Source organism: Crocuta crocuta, unplaced genomic scaffold (assembly GCF_008692635.1).
Source record: "Crocuta crocuta isolate KB4526 unplaced genomic scaffold, BGI_CrCroc_1.0 scaffold216, whole genome shotgun sequence".
NCBI classification, from domain to species: Eukaryota; Metazoa; Chordata; class Mammalia; order Carnivora; family Hyaenidae; genus Crocuta; species Crocuta crocuta.
The window spans coordinates 7,379,848-7,396,744 of NW_027531504.1; the positions used below are offsets into that span (position 1 = coordinate 7,379,848).

Genomic DNA, 16,897 nt, shown 5'->3' on the forward strand with positions numbered 1-16,897 from the left:
TCACGAGGCCCTTCCAACTCGTGAGTTCTGCTGAATATGAGGTTATTTAAAAATGAGAGTCCTAAGGCTGGAGTGTCAACATCCAAGGATTTACTACATAAAATTGGGTCAAGATATAAACGAACCCACTGTGACCATATGGCCACTGCCTCCCAAAGCTTGATGCGCGTACCACCAGCGGTGTGCAAGATAACATCAGGTGGTACCTGAGTGGACATCCTGTATTAAAATCGTCAGGTACCTACTTTAATACAATTAGAAAAGTACAAATAACGCTTCAAACTCATGACTGCAAGAATTAAGATAAGTAAATAAAAGTACATTAAAAAGCAGATACAGAACGACAAAAAAAAGTGATCAAAAAAGAAAGATAAATTTTAAAATAAAAAGTAAATTTAATTAAAGCATTAACTTAACAGCACCAGTGATACAAAGACAGAGCAAAAATTGTACAAGTAGAACCCAAATGACGGAAGTGTGGCATGTCGTGTTTCTCCGAAGTGTACCGCTGGTACTTCAGGCAGGGTGATCAGCTACATGGGGGCCTGTCCCAGTGCACAAGGCCTTCAGCATACACTTTTTTTTGTTATTTAAAAAATTTTTTTTTACTGTTTTATTTATTTCTGAGAGAGAGAGAGAGAGAGACAGCGTGAGCAGAGGAGGATCAGAGAGAGGGAGACACAGAATCCGAAGCAGGCTCCAGGCTCTGAGCTAGCTGTCAGCACAGAGCCCGATGCGGGACTCGAACCCACGAACCAGCGAGATCATGATCTGAGCCAAAGTTGGACACTTAACTGACTGAGCCACGCAGATGCCCCATGCAACTCTTTAATCCTGTTCCTGGTAAAGTTAAAACTCCCACGTTTCAAAAGTAACATTCCCTGACAAACATGTCTACCACAATGAAGCCATGCATTTGAAGGGATGAACGCCCCACTCCCCACCCAGCTCCGTCCCCACTCCCCATCCCCTCCCATACTTCTGCCCCCCCATCTCTGTGGTCATGACATGAATAAAAACAGCATAATGTTCCCCTCTCCTTCTCTAACTATCTCCTCCTCCCTCACTCATACCAATCAACAGCTGTTCTGGCCTCAAAGCAAAAGTCTCCTTCCCAATTCTTATTGCATTGAGAGTCAGGAGTAAAGATTCACACTTAAGTTTTTTGTTTCTTATAGGTCACTTTTGTCTCCCAAGCTCGTTACGGGCAGAGATCATGTCTTCTACTTCTGTCCCTCCTTCTCCAACCTTTAGCCCCTTGCTAAGCAGAAAACGGAACTCAATGTACAGTAACTAATAATGTTCTTCAATAAAAAAGTTCCTTCATGTCAAGTTTCCAACTCACCATATCCACCAGCTATGTGCTTTTTTATTTGTTACAGAGAAAGAAGTCATCTCTTCCAGCAAATCTCTATGCAGACAGCACCCCCTGGTCTATCCTGGCTGAGTATGTAATCTCCGAGTGAAGGAAAGTCCATAAGCCCAGCATCCTCCGTGGCAGACCTCTCTTTTTTGATCTATATTCTATAACATGTGGCCACCTGAATGGTGACCTGAAAGCAGGAACTATACATGATTCCAAAGCACAGTTCAGAGATCGAAGACTATGGAGTAAAGGAAAGCCACAGCAGACATGTGAGCAGCTGCTAGGAGACTCAGATGCATCTATGCTCAGGAATCTACAATAACAAAAAGGATTTTCATGATAAAATTCTTTTAAAGATAAAATTCTATAACATAGCCAGAGATGTAAGTACATTTGAGTTCCTTATAACAGTGGCTCAGTTGGACATGGGTTTGCAGTTTTAAAACCTATATATGTTCCTTTGCAGAGTTTGGTAATATATCACTCTTCCCAACTCACTGCTGCACTGAGCCGCTGTCACTGATGGGAGTATCATATGCTTCAGGTTTGCTGGACCAGATAAAATGTTGAGCTATGAGACTGCCCCTTTCTAATATGACCACTTTTAGGAGTAAAAGGCTAATCCCTCCCTCAAGGACACATAAGGCCTCTGCTCAAGTTGAGTCCACTGATGTTCCACTGACCGACGTAAGGCATGTGGCTAAGACCAGTATGACAGGGACTTAAGTCTTCATAGGGTAGAAGGAGTGAAAATTTGCTGAGCAATAATCTATAAACACTGACCCAGCAGGTGCACTACTAGCTATTTACCCAAAGGATACAAAAATGCTGATTCGAAGGGCCATATGCACCCCAGTGTTTATAGCAGCACTATCAACAATAACCAAATTATGGCAAGAGCCCAAATGTCCACTGACTGACAAATGGATAAAGAAGATGTGGTATATGTGTGTGTGTGTGTGTGCGTGTATATATATGGAACTCAATGTACAGTAACTAATAACAATGTACAGTAACTAATACATACACACACACACACACAATGGGATATTACTCAGTGATCAAAAGGAATGCCATCTTGCCATTTGCAACAACATGGATGGAGCTAGAGTGTATTATCCTAAGCAAAATAAGCCTTTCCTCCTTCCTTCAAATTAGAGGAAACTCAAAAAAAAAAAGAAAGAAAGAAAGAAAGAAAGATGCTCAAACAGAGAAATTTAAGAAGTAACAACAGAAATCACCATGGCAATTCACTGTATGTGCCGGGAAATCTAGACAACACCAGGCTCTGGCTGAGAGGCGGAGGCGCAGGGACTTTACTGGGCGCTGGGCAGCCATCTACAAGCCAGCAGGTACGTGAGCAACTGGAACAAGGCACAGAATCTTGTACTCATGCACGTGTACCCAGGAAAAACTCTGAAAAAGTCCCCTCAGCGACATGTAGAAGGTTGTCTATACAAAGTTGCATTATCTGCCCGAGCAAGTATACACATGCCTTCTAATCCAGTTCTCCTGCTTTGGGGTTTTATGGATCCCAGAGAAATTCTCCTACAGACTCATGCGGAGTCACGTGCAGGGCTGTTTCCATCAGGTACCGCTGTGGGAGGAAAGGAGCCGGCAGCGGTGTGAGAGCTCACTAGCAGGGGAAGAGACAGACATGAGGGAAGACAAAGGGGGTGCTGCACAGTCGGGGTAAAGCCAAAATGTAAGAAAAAGAAGGAGACCTATAACAATGAAAACTTTAAAATATATATTGTAAAACAACACCATTGGTGAAAACACACTCAAATGAAAGAATATGTCTGAGACAGAAAAAATGGTTTGTGGGGGGAGGGGAGGGAACGGGAGGTTGGGGATGCTGCCAGACGGAGAAAGCCGACCTGACTGGCCACCTCCCAGGGCCCACATCACCCCGGGTGCCCGGGTACAGCGTTTCTGTGGAGACGTCCCTTTGGCTGAGGCACTGGCTGCCTGGAAATGAAAGAAAAGCACCTTAAAAAGAAAACTAATTAGAACTACTTGTTCTGATAGACAATCACCAAGAACAATGTGGTCCTCACAGAGAGGTGGAGAAATAAACTGGTCTTTCTAAAACTGATTCCAGGATAATGAAGTGACCGCCTACTCCAAATAACAAGGCCATGTTGCAAAACACAAGTAAATCATACTTACTGTAATGGAAAACTTGATTTGACTATTAAGTCCATGGAAGGTCAACGACAAAACTACTAGCCATAACTGAGTTCTTGCTAAAATAAAAGGGGGAAGGGAGGGTGGCCACAGCTCTGGGCTAAGAATTGGCAGGTGGGAGTCCTATCTAAATTTGAATCTGCCATCAACTGGTCATATAACATGGAGTAAGACACTTAGTCTCTCTCAGAATGTTTCCTCATTTGTAAAAGGTAAAACCAGATGATTGCCAAAGCCTCATCTAAATTATATTATTATATTCTTATTTTATTATATTTTTCTTAGCCAAGATGATTTTCAAATATTTTCAAATATATAGGTAAATCAGTAGATATCTTATTTATCTGAACAGAAAAATAATTCAAGAATTGTTATTCTGAACCTTCCTTTAAAAGCCCTGGCAATCTATCTAGTCTGTGCAATGAATAAAATAAAGATACCAGCAGCGGCGTACCAAGGGTGAATACAGAGAACCATCTGCTTCAGATTCAGGCAATAAAGGATGCACTGTTTATAGAGAATTTAAAAACAGTATTAAAACCACTAAAAACCTGCTTTTCGTATCCACATGTGCCAAAAACTCTAAACAATGCAAATGACAAAATATCTTTCTCCTCTGGTGTGGAATGCCTCCCTGCCGGGTAGCTGCCCTGAGCCCCTTGACCGGTTTCTTGGTATCAGTAATAGGAAAGCCGTGGTAAAAAGATTAGTACGGGCCACTGAATTCATGTAAATATAAAACTGATTTTAAACAACTCAACAGAACCTGATGTTATATACCTTGACTATACCAAAACAATACAAGTGATCAAAACTAAAGCTAGATTCTAGAACAGAAGATGAATATTGTATCTTGACTTTGTGACGATAACAAAGTAACTAATGAAACTGAAGATGGGAAGAAGGACAGATTGTGAGAGCACCAATGATCTTATTTATCACAGTAGGGAGGAAATCAACACTTCCTAAAATGGAGAGGACAGCAGCCAGTCAGGATAGACTATGATCTACGGTAGGAGAGAAACCCTGAATCTCAGTGACTTAACAAAACAAGACTTCATTTCTCTCCCACATGCCCTCCACTATAGGCCCCATAGCTGTTGTGCGTTCTGTGCTGCGCTGATATTATGCCCCTCTATATTCACATAAGCATCCATGCTCACCAAGATGGAAAAGAAAGGATAAGAGATAGGAGATGTGGCAGTGAAAAATATCACTCCATAAGTGACCTTCTGCTCACTTCTGCTCACATTCTGTGGCTAAAGCAAGTCACAAGGTCATGTTGTGACGGGAGTGAGGAAATACAATTCTCTTATATCCCAGGATGGGGAGAGACCTGGGTGAACAGCATTAATGTCTCCTGAAACATAACTGGGGGGAAAGATAACACAAAAACATTAAGTTCTTCATCTCTTAACCACAGAAGAAAAAAAAATAACATATCTTTCTGTGAAAAAAATTGTTTATTCAAAGTGCAGTAATTTCTTAATTCTTACTGCAATTTTTACTCTACTTAAATTCAAATAAAATTAAATGGAATGGTTTTTAAATTTAAAAATCAGCATGTATCATATAACCCTACTTTTTTGAAAACATTTCTCCTTCCTTCCTCCTTCCTTCTTTCCTCCTTCCTTCCTTCCTTTCATCCATCCATCCATCCATCCATCCATCCATCCATCCATCTTCCCATCTACAAACATGCTTAAAGAGATGTCCAATAGGATGTTCACTTATTATTGAGGTTTATTTCTAAGTGATAGAATTCATGACCTTTTACTTTTCTGAATTCTTTGGATTCTTTATAGTGAGCATGTATCATATTTATAAACATAGCAGAGTCATTATTAGACCATGAATGAATACCTTAATATTTATTATTAGAATGATATTAGAATATAATAATATTCATAATTAGAATATTAGAATATGAATGAATGGCAAAAAACACTTGGCCTTCTATCATTAAGCCTTAAAACCACTAGATAGTGAAAAAGAGACAAACATGGCTTTACACTGCTATAGGAAAGGAAGGGAGATTAAAAGAGCAGAAAATGTGGTATTTCATGATCATTATATCTTATTTGAAATTACAAAATGTATAGATACTGAGAGCTTCAAGCCACGTAGCTGGTTTGAATCAGTTATGAAAGGACATACATTTCTCTGTTTTACCAATTTCTTTAAAAGTCCTTTATATTTATACAGAATAGTTGTGGATATATGTCAGGGCTGATACATGTCATTCCCACTAAATTGAAGCTGCTTACTGAGTTTAAAAGAGATGCTCTATGGAAATGGAGTTGGTTTTTCCCATTTAAAAAATATGGACATTAAACACAAAAGAACGATTAACAAACTGAAAAGGGAAAATCATACCTTCTGACCAGAGTCTCTTTACCCATTACACATAGTGCGGACAAGGATAAGAGCCCACAATACTTTTTGAAGCCCATGAAAATGTTCTAATTTCTTTTAAAATGAGAAGAAAAAAAGAACTGGAGGTCAAAGAAATTGTAATTTGAATTACAATATTAATATATTGATCTTTATAACAGTCATAAAATGTAATTTTTAATATTTTTTACGGCGGAAGGAAGGGGCCACAAAGGCAAGAGGGCCTCCAGCCATTCGAGTCATAACACAGCCCTGCTTCTAAACTTTCTAAGTTACAAGTTCATTGGCAGATGGCAAAAAAATTACTTGGTTTATTGAAAGGTGCTTAAAAAGTACCTTTGGAAATTAAAAACAGAGTATGATTGTTGAGAGACAAAATTCCAAAGTGCTTTGTAGATTAGCCAGAGCGCACACGTGACTGATGCAAATTCTCAGCATTAACAACTGTATTTTCGTAGGTAATAAGCAAATGACATTAACGATTCCTTTATATGGAGGTTCCACTATGCAGATATACGTTTTGGGTGTTCTAAATAGGGAAAATGAACTCCTTAATCACAATATTTTCCACCGATGATTGTTCTTCAAAATTTTCAATATTTTTAAAAAATATTTCTACCTCTATTTTAGTCTGCAAGAGCGAAACAGCAGTATTTAAACTGATACCCAAACTGTAGGAAACAAGCTGCCCCTATGGTCCCTTGATATTATCTTTGTGGCTGACCCCAGGCAGTAAGGAGTAAAGGGAGTTAGTTTAAGAAGCTTCAATTGCATACTATAAATTACAAAATAACTCTGATAGCTATGTTTTCCTTATCAGTACTCAACCTGCCTAGAAGAAGGATAAGACCACTAATGAGTGCTTACAGGCAGCTGACTCCAGGCATCAAAAGTAGTACATTCCTTTGATGGAGTTGCACGGGACTGAGCGGCTTGGCGGTAAGACCAAAGAAATAAAGGGGGATGGAGACCATGTGAATTTGCCAAGCAAAATTTTTCAAAGTTATGACACAATAACCTTAAAAGTGGAACTTTCAGTCCTCATACCAGCAACTGAAGGAGGGGCATGGAAGTCAAGTTTTTTAAGGTGCTGCCTCCCCACAATTGTATGGGACTATGAATGTGCTGATTGACACGATCAAGAATCAAAATAATTTGGATAGATCGATGGAATGATACTAACAAGATTTAATTTGTGTTGGGATAAATGTGACATCCTATCAAGCTTAGAAAATCAATCATAAAAGTACAGAATGTTTTCAGCTTGTCTTAAATGAAGTTCAAGGGAAAAGGTTCTGATGTCTTAACTGCCGGCAATTATAACTGGAACCTAGCACACGCACAACACACACACATGCAAACACAAAACATGTTAAGTTTGAAATCAGAAACAAGAAAATGGTAGTCTCACAGAATTAACACGAGTCAGTAACAGAAACCACTTCCAAGGCAATGATCTGGCTGCACATTCCATGCAAAGCACCCTGAACGCAGCGTCTGCCCAAAGCCGGTAACCTGCAAGCGCACCGGAAGTCAGTGTGAAAGCAGTCAGCGTCCACCACGGTGAACCATGAGTTCTAGTAAGACAGAAAATGTGTATCAGTCTTACTCACGGTGAGGACCTTGCACGTGTCTGGTACTGACAGCTCCCAAGAAATTTGAGTCTTTAGTTTAAAAACACGGATGGAGAAGTGCATTTTATGGCGGGATGCATTCGAACATCTCACTGGCCGCCAGACTAACCCGGCAAAGCGCAGGAGCGCTGCCACGGAGCCAGAGCTCAGCGCACTAGAGAATTCCACGTGGCTCCAAGACTTTGTGATTCTTGACGAAATTTTAATTTTCTAGGATTTGCAACACTTCAAATTTTGTGCTTAACATGAAACTTCAACTATTTCTCAATTAATTCAAATAGGACTGATTTCACATAAAACGTAATAGTACTCTGAAAATACATGTATTAATTCAGCAAATATTAATTGAGGCCTACAATGTTTCTGGGCACTTGTTAGCGCTAATGATACAGCAGGGGGCAAATTTAGCTATTTATGCAAATTGTCTGCAGTGTGCCTAATGCACCTTCGTGGAACTTTGGGAGTGAAAACTGCCTATCTGGATGAATTCGTTTATTCCACCAGGAAAATAATGCAGGAAATAAAATCGGAAGAATTAAAGTCACTTATTCATTCTCACAATTAGCTGGTAACAGAGCTCAGTTGGACCGATTCACAGATGCCTCTCTTAGTAAGTATTCAGTGTCTACTTAACAGTCACAATCAGCAGCTCACATTCACAATTTATGAAAGGATCTCAGAAATAACATGGGATAATTGTTAATAAGTATTCTTTTAATCTCCTTGTTATTCTCAAAAAAATGGAAATTTGCTGTTTCTTGAGAGAGGGAAAGAGAAAGGTAGGGAGGGGCAGAGAGAGAGAGAGAGAGAGAGAGAGAGAATCCCAAGCAGGATCCACACTGTCAGCACAGAACCCAATGTGGGACTCGAACTCATGAATCGTGAGACCATGTCATGGCCTGACCTGAAATCAAAAGTCAGCCACTTAACAGACTGAGCTACCCAAGTGCCCCTTTAACCAAAAATTTCTTTAAAAAAATATGTATTATTTGGGGCACCTGGGTGGCTTAGTCGGTTAAGCGTCCGACTTTCACTTGGGTCATGATCTCGTGGTTCGTGGGTTCGAGCCCCGCGTCGGGCTCTGTGCTAACTGCCAGCTCGGAGCCTGGAGCCTGTTTCAGAGTCTGTATCTCCCTCTCTCTCTGACCCTCCCCTGCTCACACTCTCTCTCTCTCTCTAGAAATAAATAAATATTTAAAAAAAATATATGTATTATAAGCATGTGCATGTATGTCTGTGTAAAACTGAGTGAAAAGTTTAACAGAACAAAAAAGACTTACTTTACTGTATGATATCCTACTCTATTTTAGTCCTGATTCAACCATCAAGTTGATTTCATGTTCCACTAACAGGTAGCAACCGGAAATGTGATGAACACTGTTCTAGTGTATATTCAGCTGGCTCAATTCTAACTCTACATTCAATAATTAGCTCATATGGCACTGCCTCAGAGAAGCCTCCCAGGACACTTCCAAGTATAATCAACCATGCCCTTCTTTGAAGCCTGAAATGAGCGACAGTTAGAATACAGGCAGGGGGGCAGATTCAGGAGAGAATGGGACGTGGCACTGGAAGGTCTCCCTAGGCCACACCTCAGCCCCATGCTGGAACGGGAGCCCTTTGAGCACAGGGGCAGAAAGGGTGCTTCCCACCACTGATCAATCTCCTGACCACTGAGCACTTCCTGGCACGGGATGAGGACTCAATAAGCAACTGTTGGAATAGATCCTTTAGGGAGCTGATGAAAGAGCTGACCCTGAAAGCAAATAAAAAAGCCCATCCATCAGAGGCCGCACGCTGCTAGCCAATGGACTTCATTTGGCCCGCAGACATGTTTTGTTTGGCCTATGCTGTTCAAAAAATACAGAGACGGCATTTGAAAATTGGGAGCTTTAACAGAATTCCAGATTCATGGCTTTGCTTGTCAGCTCATCAGAGTCATCCTCATGCTGGATACCCCCAGTGTCCACTCTCTGCCACAATGCACGTGAAAGCCCAGTTCCTGGGCTGCTTCCCCTCGTCCTGGATCACTCAGGCTTTACAGGTGTTGGATCTGTGACTCCCATACCACACAATAGGCTACAATCGTCTACTGCTTGACGTCTACTGCTTGACATCAGGGGAAAGAAGTGCATGGCAAAAGGGGCCCTTCTCACTCAAGATAGCACAGATCCTCTCAGTTATCTGTGATCTTTTCCTAGGGGGACAAAATCTCAGATACTTGTCTTTTCTCTGTCTCTGGAAGCAGATTTTTTAAAAGGGTGAATTTATAGGAAATAAGGACCAGAATTAGAACATTTTATTTTTCCTTGTATCCTTTGGCTCTGAATAAAACCATTTTGCACAGGTGGGTTTTCAATAAACTTGGAAGTGAGGCTGTGGAAAATTTTTTAAATGCTGTACTGGTCTCAAAATTCCAGTTGTTCAGATTATAAAAGTGATGTTTGAATACCTTCCTCCCATGGACACAGCCCCACGAAAGCCCAACAACTCCCAATTGAAATCATGCTCCATCAAAATCCCAGCATCTTTTTATGAGAAGAATTGAGAAGCTAATTCTAAAACTTATAAGGAGATGTGAAGGAACTAGAATAGCCAAAATAATTTAGAAAAAGGACAAAGCTGCAGAATTACACTGCTTGATTGTAAGACCCGTTCTAAAGAAATGAAAGACAGTGTGATGCTTGTGAAAAGACAGAGAAACAGATCAACGCAACAGCCTGAAGCCCAGAAATAGATCTACGCCTACATGAGCAATGGATTTTCAACAACGGTGTGTGGGCAATTTGGCAGAGAAAGGAGAGTCTTTTCAAACGATGCTGAAACACCTGGCTATCTCTATGAACACACAGAAAGGAGAGGACTTCAGTCTGCCAAATACAACCTTGAACTCAAAATGGATCAGCGTTCCAAATGAAAAACCCATAACTAGATACCTTCTGCAAGAAAACATTAGGTGAGAAATGTCTGCAACTTTAGCTTAGGCAAAGATTTCTTAGAAATGACACCAAAATGGAAATATAAATTCGTGCAGCCCCTCTGGAAAATAGTGTGGAGGTTCCTCAAAAAATTAACAATAGAACTCCCCTATGACCCAGCAATAGCACTGCTAGGAATTTACCCAAGGGATACAGGATAGGGGCACATGTACCCCAATGTTCATAGCAGCACTCCCAACAATAGCCAAATCATGGAAAGAGCTTAAGTGTCCATCAACGGACGAATGGATCAAGAAGATGTGGTTTATCTATACGATGGAATACTACATGGCAATGAGAAAGAATGAAATCTGGCCATATGTAGCAACGTGAATAGAACTTGAGGGTGTTATGCGAAATAAGTCAGGCAGAGAAGGACAGATACCACATGTTTGCACGCATAGGTGGGTTAGGAGGAACATAACGGAGGACAATGGGGGAGAAGAAGGGGAAAAACAGCTGAGGAGAGGGAGGGAGGCAAACCATGAGAGACTCTTGAATGCTGAGAACAAACTGAGGGCTGATGGGGGTGGGGGAGAGAGGAAGGGGGGTGATGGGCATGGAGGAGGGCACTTGTGGGGATGAGCACTGGGAGTTATATGGAAACCAACTTGACAATAAGCTATTTAAGAAAGAAAAATAAATGAATGAATGAATGAATGAATGAATGAAATGAAAAGAAATGACACCAAAAGCATGATCCATAATAGAACAAGATTGTCATCAAAACGTAACACTTGTCTTTGAAAGACACAACTCAGAGAATGAAAAGTCAAACTACAGACTGGGAGAAAATGTTTGCAAATCATGTGTCTCATAAAGGATTCATCTATAGTACATACAACGCTTAATAAGAAAACAACCCACTTTAAAGATGACAGAGATTTGAACAGACTCTTCAGCTAAGAAGATATATAGATGGCAAATGAATACATGAAAAGATGCACAACACATCATCAGTCATTAGAAATGTGCAAATTCAAACCACAGTGAGATGCCACTATATTCCTAGTAAAATGATAAAAAACAATAAGACATATACAATGTTGGCAAGGATGTGGAAGAACTCAAACTTTTAGGCACTGCTGGTGGGAACATATAGTGGGACAGCCACTTTGGAAAATACTATGGCAGTCTCTTAAAAAGTTAAACATATACCTACCATATAATCCAGCCATTCCACTGCTAGATGTGTACCAAAGAGAAAAGAAAGCCTGTGTCCATACAAAGACTTGTACATGGACATTCACAGCAGCCTTATTTGTAAGAGCTAACAGTATGAGTGTCCATCAACAGGTGAATGGAAAAGCAAACTCTGGTATATCTATACAATGAAAAAGTATTCTGTAATAAAATTGTGTAATAAAAGGCCGTGAAACGCTGATATACATGACTGAATCTACACATGATTATGCTGAGTGAAAGAAGCCAGGCAAAAAAGAGTGCTCTATAAATCCATTTCTATAAAATTCTACAAAATGAGGGGGGAGGGGGGATGGGCATGGAGGAGGACACTTGTGGGGATGAGCACTGGGTGTTATGTGGAAACTAATTTGACAATAAACTATTTGTAAAAAAAAAATTCTACAAAATGAAACACACACCAGAAAGCATGTCTGCCTGGGGATGGGCTAGACAGGAAGAAGGAATTACAAAGGGGATTGAAGAAACTTTGGGGGTGATAGATACATCCATTATTCGATTGTAGTGATGGCTTCATGGGTGTATACATGTGTCAAAACTTAACAAGTTGTACACTAAGAATATGTGCAGCTTGCTGCATCCCAACTATACCTCAACACAGTGGTTTGCTTTTTAAGAAAACAAAACAGCAGAAGGACACAAAACAACAACGCTTCTTGTCCCCCGACTCCACATCATTGCGTGAGGTCCTCTTTCCGAGGCTGCCCCATAACGCTGCACGCTGGCCCATTGCAATCTTCGTCACTGTGGAGAGCTATCCCCTAACTACCGAGTGAAGCCATATGAAACTGCAGTGTTCTACCATTTCTGATCTAGAAAATGGCAGCTTCATGCGGTTCAACCTAAGTGCCTGCTTGTCACCCATGCCTGATGGTGAATTCTCTGAGGTCCGAGGACATCTGGCTCAAGGCCGTTTGCTAAGTGAATGTGCTGCCACTTTTGAAATCCTCTTCTCTCCAGCCAGCCCCTCTCTGTTGGGCCATCACAAGCAACTGAGAAAAAGGGCTCTGGGGAGCGGGGCGGGGGGCGCTGCTTCTAATCCTCCTCCCTTTTATCCATTTAAAATCACTCAAACACTCTGTACTGTGAAACCATCTTTTTGCATAATTTTAAAGCTTCCCATTTGAAAATGAGCTTTCAAAGCAACAGAAACACATCCCTAGGTGCTGGAAGCAGAGGATGTAGCTTTGAAAATGTAAAAAGTGTTAAACATTGAAAGCAACCATAAATCAAAGGAAAACTCTGATTCCAGACATCTCTCTGAGGAAAAATTCCAGAGGCTGCAGTATTTTAAAATAATATCATGTGCTTTGGCTCCAGCCTTGGCTGCCTCTCCCTTGGAAGAAGAGAGAGAGCCGTCCTGGCCATTACAGGTGGTCTTGTTATAGGATGCAGTTAATCGCACATCCTCTCCCCTATGGGGTTTAACCTAAGTTTCACAGTGGTCTATTTTATTTAGCATTGATAGTTTTATTCGTTTCATATTAAAGAGATCTTTCCACAAAATTGGCTGCTCTCTCAGCCTTGGCTAGGGAAGGAAAAATATCTGAATTAAAAATCTGTGCAACAGATGGGCCTCAGTTACAAAGAATATCTCTGGCTTCAGAAGTTCCTCACAGAGGCAGGTGTGAAGCCTGTTAATAAGTTCCTGGCTTTCAGATTTTCCTGAAGACGATGTAGCCCTTCCATTGATGCATTCTGGAGGCAGAACAGAACGTAAAAACACAGAGCTCTATAAACACGTGTCAGATTCTAGGGGTGTATTTGCCTCGCTATTTGTTCATTTATAAGGCACTGTACTTTTATTAAAGGGAAAAACAATACCATCAGGCAGACGGGGAGGAGGGCGGGGCTGCAGCCAGTCCTGCCCTCGTGTGTGCGTGGGGCCCGGAGACCTCGAAGGGTCCGACGGGGTGGGGGAGAGGTGCACCTGGTGTACTGTTTGCTCCTCCTTGCTGCACTGGGCTCTTTCTTTCCCGGGGAGGCACTGAGAAAGCGCCGCACCAAAGAGGTTTTTGTGGGTCTCCTGCTGCTGTTCCTCACCCTCTCCTTAGCCCAAATCTCCCTCCAGCTACTGAGTGGATAACAGAGAAGAGAAGCGATTTCATTCTCCACTCTCATACGACAAATGCCCTGCTCCAAGCTTATAACCGGTTTCGTACACAGCCCTGGGCGATTTCAGAGAGTTCTCCTGTAAGTGGGTTCCCTCCTGGTATCATTTTAAAACAAGGAGAAAGGAAGCAACGGCAACACTTTTACTCTTAAGGCCGTCATCAGGAGATAGGTGTTATCAGCGTTTTCTTCTTATAAACAGGGTGTTAATATTAGAAGAAGCTGAATGACTCGCTCCAAAGCACTCAGCCTAAGAAGTGGCAGCCTGGTTTCAAACCCGGGTCTGTCTGGCTCTGGAGTCTGCTCTTCCCCGACGAGTCTCTGGGCTCTGCTACCTCTGTCGGATTAAAGGAGTGTCAACAGATCCCTTGCGAAAGAGGATTCCTGGGCAGTGATTTTATGCTGCTCAAATATGGTTCCCAAACGATTCAGATGCCCAGAGACACCTACGAAATGGTTGAGCCTGGAGCTGATAAAGAGATCGCCTGTAGAGAAGAAATTATTCATTTTACAGCCCGAGTTTCAGGGGCAGGTGCACTTTAAGAAATACTATGATACAAATAATAAATATTTGTTCAAGAAATAATACATGATTGATTTAAAACAAGCCCCTTATAAATCCATGTTGGTAATGTCCATCTGACTGAGAAGATAATGTGAGCACTTAGCTGACGAATTGACTAGTGGGTCCAAAGGAACACCTCCTATAAAGTGTCCCCACCACCATGTCCCATTTGTGTCAGGGGCAGCTTTCACTTCCTGCTGGTCTATCACATTTCTGGGACAGAGCAGGCTCCCCTCACTGCTGCAGGAGATGCAGACGCACCAAATGAATCTAAACGTTAATGAATACAGTGACTTCCCAGAGGCAGCACCTTCAGGAACACCACTCAGCAGAAAGCTAGGCTTTAACTCCAGCTATGATAGGACATTCCAAAGTATTCTTCCGTGTTAACACAGTAGTTCCAGAAGTAATCTGAGCTCTGGCAAATACATTCAAAGTAATTTTTTTGAATTTCTTTCCCCAGCAGCAAGGTATTTCCTCAAAAAAAAGAAAAAAAGAAAAAAAAAGGAAGGAAGAAAAAACCCAAAACAACAACAGAAAGCCGCATGGAATATTCTTTTAGCTTGCTTACTGGCAGCATTGTGTGTGTGTGTTCTGAAGGACCATAGAAGCAGCTTTCATGGTTAGGAAATTGAAGTGCTATCAAACCTAGGAAATTATAGGGATGAAAAACAAAACAGCTTATCTACGTATGTCCCATCTGCTTTTGGTTTTGTGTTTTGCACAATCAATTACTGGAAGCATTGGAAAGTATGCTGAGACACTGAAAATGAGACCCAGGGTGTGTCCTGAGAGCGAGCTGGAGGTGAGGGTGATGCCACCTTAGAGCGTAGCCTGCACCAGAAGTCAGAGACCCACAGCGGAGTTTCTGGGGACCATCAGTGCAGGGTATTACGAACAAAAACACAACTCACCCAACTGGAGCCGGTGTTTTGGAACACGGTAAAAAGCAAATTTCCATCCACTGGGGAATCGCCATCCATTTCATCATTTTGTCAGAGTGGGTCACTGTGTTCTCCACAACTCAGCATTTTTATTGCCGAGAGCAATTGGTCCCAAGCTGCTTGGATGGTGGACTCTGCTATCTGATAGTTTCCCAGACTTGTGCAGCTGGGGTTTTAGGATGGCGGCCCTTTAAAGTAGGGTTTCTTTGGAAAATTCCATTCCAACAGGTCTACTTCCTTCTCCTGTGACAATCCCCCTCCGAATCCCACTCTCACTACTTACCTGGTTCTATGCTCTCCACCCCTTCCCCCCCCAGTCTTAACTAGACCCTTATCTCTACTTCTGTCTGAACCCCAGGCAAGGAAAAAGGCCTCGCTTTTAAAAAGACAAGCTTGGACAAAGATGAGAATAGCAACAGATTTATACTTCAAATGAATAAAGTCAATGCCTGAACTGAAGAGGTATTATAATGAACTAATGAACATCCTTAAGCTGAAAGAACTTGGTGCCAGAGAATTCTTCACAGCAAAAGAAAAAAGTTTCTTACTCCTGTTGATCCAACCAACTAATGGAAATGTATCATTAGTGGAAGTAATTTAGTCTGAATTTTGAAAATTACTTTCGTCTAAGAGCAGGGAGTGGAAGACTATTAGTTATTTTTTAATTTTAATTCCAGTGTAGTTACCATAGTGATATATTAGTTTCAGGTGTACAATATAGTGATTCAGCAATTATGCACATCACCCAGTGCTCATCAAGATAAGTGTACCCTTGGGCACCTGGGTGGCTCAATCAGTTGAGCATCTGACGCTTGATTTCAGCTCAGGTCATGATCCCAGGTTTGTGGGACTGAGCCCCATGGTGGGCTCTGCAGTGAACAAGGAGCCTGTTTAAGATTCTCCCTCTCCTTTTTTCTCTGCTCCTCTCCCCCACTTGTGTACACTCTCACTCTCTCTCTCTTTCTCTAAAAGAAAAAAAAAAATCAGTATACTCTTAATATCCATCACCTTTTTCACCCATCCCCCTCCCCTGGTGTTAGTTATTGATCCATTACTCACTCTTTTAAGTATAGTCTTTATGGGGAAAAACAGATAGACGCCCCAGGGATTCTAGAGATAAAAATCAACAATGTGAGCCTATTCTTCAACGAGCACATTTTGTTTGTGTAAATCACTATGTCCATTAGTCTGCCATCAAAAGGAGATGACTATGAAATTATACATCTGACTTCCATTGTTGAGCAATGGCTCAGAGATTTGAAAGAGAGGATTTGATTTCTGCATCTAGGTCTGGTGGAAAATATTTCTCTTGCTGATAACATATTCTAATTGTCTTGGCTTAATCATGAGAGAGTGTTAATGTATGCACGAGTTCCCAGATACACTTGAATACAGATAGAAGAAGTATAATTAAGTACCATTAAACATTTTTAGACTCCAATGAGAAACAAAAAAAGAGAATCATACAGGAGAGACAAAGCCCAGAAGGTGAAAGCATTTCTCACTGTGCC

At 41.4% G+C, this 16,897-nt stretch overlaps 1 protein-coding gene across 4 annotated transcripts in view; it reads right to left on the reverse strand.

The window, feature by feature from the left end:
* The window catches only part of CRADD (CARD and death domain containing adaptor protein), a 176,224-nt gene that overhangs the window by 9,765 nt on the left and 149,562 nt on the right, over positions 1–16,897 (reverse strand). The gene's annotated exons all lie outside the window — the stretch shown is intronic.